The 5,318-nt window shown below is 46.9% G+C and overlaps 1 non-coding gene across 1 annotated transcript; it reads right to left on the bottom strand.

The window, feature by feature from the left end:
- Positions 1–4,156: 4,156 nt before the first annotated feature.
- TRNAL-UAA (transfer RNA leucine (anticodon UAA)) lies at positions 4,157–4,239 on the bottom strand. Its single transcript has one exon. It is a non-coding gene; the product is annotated as a tRNA-Leu (tRNA).
- Positions 4,240–5,318: the final 1,079 nt, after the last annotated feature.

Genomic DNA, 5,318 nt, shown 5'->3' with positions numbered 1-5,318 from the left:
CAAAAACATCCATAACAGTAGTGTGGTCTGTTCAAATGTCATTTTAATATAGTACTGAAATCTAAGAACAATATCAATGTTAACATTTTCATGACCTTCTAAATCACTGGTTCTCAAACATTTTGGTCTTCCTTTCTTCCTTCCTTCCTTCACTCAATAACCATAATCAGCCCCAAAGTATATGGTCTTTTAGGGACTTGATCAGGGATAGCATGATCAGAGATGCTGCATTGAGTCTGCTGTTGCCACTTGATAAAAAGTCCCACACTTCCAGGTTTGCAAAAATTGCACAACTGAGCAGGTAATCCACAGAGCTCGAGCAAGTGGGAAGCTGATCAATGTCACTCATGTTCACAGATTGGGGTGCAGTGTATTGCAAATCTGACACCCCCACTCTCTGCCACCTTCCCCTCACTATCTGCCATTGACACAAGCCACATCACGTCACCTCATGGTTGGGCCAGGCATAGACCAGATGATAATTGGGAGAAGGTTGAATGTAAGAAGCTCAGGTTCAAATCCTTGCTCACTAACTGTTTGGGGGCAAAGCACTATCCCTCAGTCTGTTCTATGTTTCAAGATCTATTAATTACAAGATAACTACAATTGTAACATTTTATATATAAAGAAAATCAACCACAAATAAAATGTAACAAAGCCAATCTGAAAGTCAGAATCACACAAGCCATCTGAAAATAAATAAGGAACAAACGCAGATTGTTACAATTAAGTCCATAAAAAGTGGTAAGATGGTCCAAGCACTGTTACATAGCTATATTACAAGGGTGAAGGAATGAGGGTGAGAAGCAGCCACAACAAGTGCTCCTCCTCCAGGAAAAACCCAAAAGTGACTCCCTTGCACCACAAGGCTGTCACTTCTGGGTTCTCCCCAGAGCAGGAGGTGCTGGCAGCTTCGCGGCCCCTGTTCCTTCTCCTGATGAGACTCCCCTTCAAGAGCAATGAGCACCCCCTCCTCCAGGGAGAACCCAGAAGTTACCTCATGTGACATGATGTCAAGTGACATCATAATGTCACTGCCCTGGATGCTGGGGCAGTGCATTAGGAGGGAAACTAACTCAAAATAAGCAGGAAGCACTTCATGTTCCATTAGGTTTCATCTAGTATGCAGGCTGGTTCAGCCCCTCTTCATTTCAGCAACAATTTTGCTTTGTTTAAGGAAGAAACACAAAAACTAAGGTAATGGAATCGGCACAGAGCCCCTCAGAATCCATGGATATTTGAATCCATGTATACCTGATCCACAGATACAGAAGCATGCCTATATGTTTCGTGTATGGGTCTGTCTGTGTGTGTTTTATCTATTCAGTCATGTCTGACTCTTGGCAACTATAGGCAAGAGCTTTCTATGCTGCCCTGTAAAGCATGACTTTTTTCAACTGTTGGACATTCATCTTTTTATCTGTTTTGATGGCATCAAGCCTGCGCATTCTTTGCCTGCCCCCACTAACAATTCCGAACAGCACTGACTTCTCTAGTGAATTCACACACATGGTATATTTCATGTATGTTGTGGTATTGATCATAAAATAAAAATATATTATTTTTATTGCATTTTTGCAGTTGTATTTATTACATGGGTTAAAAAACTAATGTGTATAAAACAGTGCCCCTCAATGATCAGTACCATGCTCCCTGAGGTCTGCCCCCCGAGGCAGCTGCCTAGTTGTCCTAATGAGAGCACTGATCCTGGTCACACCTGTGCACATCTTTCTTCAGTTGTGGCAGGCACAGCATGTTTTCAGTTAGGGAGACCCTGAGAAGGGACAAGGAAGCAAAGAAGAAAAGAACACTCTCTGCAATCCAGGGCTTTCGTCACAGAGGAAGCCATGCTAGTCCCTTTTCCTGAACTGCCAGTCAACCTCTGACAGACTTCCTGACTCTGTAGGAATCCCAGGAGCCCTTGTAGTGAACAGTGCGGAAACTTACTTCTGAGGCTTTGCCTCTCTGAGGGCAGGAAACTAACTGGTGTGCCCATTTCATATGGCTTTCCACTCCAACTTACATAAGGGAGTTCTTCCCCATGTTCTGCACCTCTGGTTTTCAACCAAGGATGTGGGGTTCCCCGAACAGGAAACACTTTTTGATAGGATGTATTTCCCAACCCAGGTTTCTTGCAAGGACATTTCCCAAGAATTAAGTGAAGTTGGGGTCGCACTGCTGCAACCCACTGACCAACTCAATTGCTGTGCACAGTATATCAGCCAGCACTCAAGAAATGCCTCTGCTTCCCTTTAAGGCAGGGGTGTCCAAACTTTTTGGCAGTAGGGCCACATCATCTCTCTGACACTGTGTTGGAAGCAGGGAAAAAAAAGAGAGAATTAATTTACATTTAAAATTTAAATTAATTTACATAGATGTACATAAATTTACATAGGGCGAAATCCTAACCCACTTTCCAGCACCAGCATAAGGGTAATGCAGCTCTGAGGTAAGGGAACAAACATTCCCTTACTTTGAGGAGGCCTCCATGAGTGCCCCCCCCCCACTGCAGGATGCAGCACACGTTCCATTGGCACTGCTATGCCAATGCTGGAAAGTTGGTTAGGATTTGGACCATAAATGAATATATTAGAGATGGAACTTAGATGAACATATGAAGGTCTCAACATAGCTCAAGGCCTATAAAACGCCCTGTGCAAAGCAAGGCTGGTCTTTCCTTTGCTGCTTCTGTTGCTTCACAGATGTGAAACAGCAAGCAGTGGAGGGAGCTCTTGGCCCGCAGCTCACATGAGAGGTCAAAAACTTGGTCCTCACGCTTAGTTGCATCGAACAAGCATGGATTCCAGCAAGTCTCTGGTCGGTCAAAGGCTCATTGAAGACTGGGGGCTCCCCATGGGCTGGATTGGGGGTCCCCGAAGGCTGCAAATGGCCCCCAGGGCAGGGATTTGGGCACCCCTGCTCTAAGGCTATAAGCCTGTATAAAGTTACCTAGGCATAAGTCCTGTTGAACGCAGTACAGCTTACTTCGCGTAGGTTATAATGTTATTTATTAGTATTTAACATTTCTGCCCAAAATTGCATATATGGAACAGGGTTCAAATGTGTACACTTGTGAGCTGGGCAGAAATGGGCTTTGTTGCATTTAGCATTTGTATGACAATGTAACTATTTACATACTGGATCTAGCTAAATATGTTTATAACCTCTGCTAACTGAGGATTTATAAATTCTATAAAGTTATATAAATTATATATAATTATATAAATTTAAGTTATATAAATTTATAACTGCTAACTGAGGATTTATAACTGCTAACTGCTGAGTAAGAGGCACTTTTTCAAGTGGGTGCTCCTCTTTTTTTAGCAGGGGGAGAGTAACTGGCCCTCCTCACCCCAGCAGTGTCTTTTCTAGTGGCTGTCTGCTGGCGTTCTTTTGCATCTTTTTAGATTGTGAGCCCTACTGGGACAGGGAGCCATTAATTATTCGATTTATCTCTAAACCACTTTGTGAACTTTTTGTTGAAAAGCAGTATATAAATACTGTTAATAATAATAATAATAATAATAATAATAATATCCAATTGATTACTTGCTCATGTTTTACAACCGAGGACATGCTCTTGTAGCTTTGTTGTTCCTAGCTGCACACACTTTTTCTGTTCCTTGGTAGGTAGTGTTGCTGTTCTGACATGGAATGCTTGATTTCTTTAAAAAAAAAAAAGTAACAAGACTGAGATGGCATGTCTCTTGGCACACCTATTGCTACACATTACTATTGGAATAAAAACCAAGATATTTTCAGCTGTGTGTCTTCCATAAACAGTCTAAAAGTTGCAATTCTTCTTACCTAAGAGTAGGTCCCATTGAAATAAACTGGACCTACTTCCGAGGAGACACGCATAGGCTTGGGCTGCAAGGCTGCAGTCCTATCCACACTTACCCGGGAGTAAGCCCCATTGACTAGAATGGGACTTACTTCTGAGTAGACCTGCCCGGGCTTGCGCTCCGAGTTCAAATGCGCTTTCCTTGCCGCCAGCGCCGAAGCGCCTTTGCACAGCTGCGCGGGCGGCGGGCTGTGGGCAGCCGCAGCGGAGTTCTCGGGGGTCCTGCGCAGGTCCCGGGGAGCCCAGGAGGGCGGCGGGAGCTCCCCGGAGCCTCCCGCACTTTCCCCTTAATTTAATGAGCAAAAAGCCAACTACCAGGAGTGGGGTTCGAACCCACGCGGACATGCGTCCATTGGATCTTAAGTCCAACGCCTTAACCACTCGGCCATCCTGGTGCGGGTAAGAGCCCTGCATGCAGGCACTCCTACATACAACACAGCACGCCGCGGCCTCTTCCCCGCACGGCTACCGACGGCCCCGCCGCCTGAGCTGGGCGGACGCGGGCGAGAACTGCTACTGCTGTTGCTCGCCAACAACATTATCTTCTCGTTCTCCCTCCCCCCAACCCACTTCAACGTTTTTTATCCAGAGCGCGGGCGGGCGCAGAATGGAAAACGGCGAATGGAACCCGGATGCGGAGCGGGGAAAAAGAGGACGCGGGCGGGCGAGATTCAGTCAACACGTATAGCAATATGCGGCCGGCGCCCATCTCCGGAGCAAGAGGACCCGCTCCCTCAACAACACTGTTTGTAATCTCTTCCTGCCTCCCTTCCGCCGACGCTGTGAGGCGCCAGAGCCAGGATGAGCGCTGCGCCACTGGGGGCGCTGTTCTGCGCGGAGCCCTGGAAGCACGGGCTCCTGCTGACTCCCGCAGCCAGAGCAGAGCCCAGCAGTTCGGCTCGGCCGCGCCTCTAGTGGCCGTGGGGGGGAACTGCAGGAATGTGGAGGTTCCACAGGTCCACTGCAGGTCCAAGGAGGACCTGGCTGGTGCACAGCGTTCTGGTCCCATGTCTGTAGAGGCTGACTGACCCCTGTCAGCTGACTGACCCCTGGACTCCTATTACCAGTGGTGGCTCCAGAGTGCCATGGGGGTCCAGTTCTAGCGCAGGAAACCCGCTCCACTGATTTCTCAACCAGTGGTACAGGTACCACCAGTGGAACTTGAGGTGGTGACTGGTGGAACTCCCTGCCACAGGATGTGGTGATGTCATCTGTCCTGGATGCCTTTAAAAGGGATTGGACAGATTCCTGGAGGAAAAGTCCATCATGCATTACAAGCCATGATGGGCATGTGCCATTTCCTGAGTTCAGAAGCAGGCTGTCTCAGAATTATTATTATTAACAGTATTTATATACCACTTTTCAACTAAAAGTTCACCAAGCGGTTATCAGAATGCCAGATAAGAGCTTAAGAACGGCCCCGCTGGCTTAGGCCAAAGGCGCATCCAGTCCAGCTTCCTGTATCTCACAGTGG

This window comes from Tiliqua scincoides, chromosome 1 (assembly GCF_035046505.1).
Source record: "Tiliqua scincoides isolate rTilSci1 chromosome 1, rTilSci1.hap2, whole genome shotgun sequence".
In the NCBI taxonomy this organism is placed as follows: Eukaryota; Metazoa; Chordata; class Lepidosauria; order Squamata; family Scincidae; genus Tiliqua; species Tiliqua scincoides.
The sequence above is the reverse complement of the archived record's forward strand: the minus strand, read 5'-3'. Positions and strand labels throughout refer to the sequence as shown.